The 536-nt window shown below is 59.3% G+C and overlaps 1 protein-coding gene across 1 annotated transcript in view; it reads left to right on the plus strand.

The window, feature by feature from the left end:
* LOC113207350 (uncharacterized) overlaps positions 1-536 on the plus strand; it is a 10480-nt gene that overhangs the window by 9414 nt on the left and 530 nt on the right. The window lies entirely within an intron of this gene.

Below are 536 nucleotides of genomic sequence, written 5' to 3' on the forward strand. Positions count from 1 at the left end.
GGGGGGGTCGATCGCGATGCACGCACCGCTGCACAGGAGGGCTATCACGGAGCAGGTTGCTTCTGCCTCTGTTCTGCTCCCCCCCGGTCGGGTTGCGAACTACTCAGCTTGGGTTCCGAACGCTCCCGGTTGCTCCGGTCGGGCCCGGTTTGCTTCCGCTCGGCTCGCCCCCCTCCCATGCTAATCTTATGGAGAGAGGCGAGCCCGAGCGGAAGCAAACCGAGCCCGACCGTAGCAACCGGGAGCATTCGGAACCCAAGCGGGGTGGTTCGCAACCCGACCGGGAGGGAGCAGAACCGAGCAGAAGCAACCTGCTCCGTGATAGCCCTCCAGCTGCTGCTCGAGGAGCAAAACATCTCACGCGGATCTCCTGTTTGCAGGCAATGTGTCAGCGGCTACGTCGGCAGAGCAGTAGAGGTCGGCATCGGGCGGTCCACCCACTAAACGCATTTTCTGTTATAAGCACGCGGGTTTCCAATGGCTAAGTCCAAAACAGTCCAGCTAATAAATGAATTTCATGAATTGAGGAAATGAAA

The sequence above is a fragment of the Frankliniella occidentalis genome, unplaced genomic scaffold (assembly GCF_000697945.3).
Source record: "Frankliniella occidentalis isolate FOCC.00 unplaced genomic scaffold, Focc_3.1 Scaffold11, whole genome shotgun sequence".
NCBI lineage: Eukaryota > Metazoa > Arthropoda > Insecta > Thysanoptera > Thripidae > Frankliniella > Frankliniella occidentalis.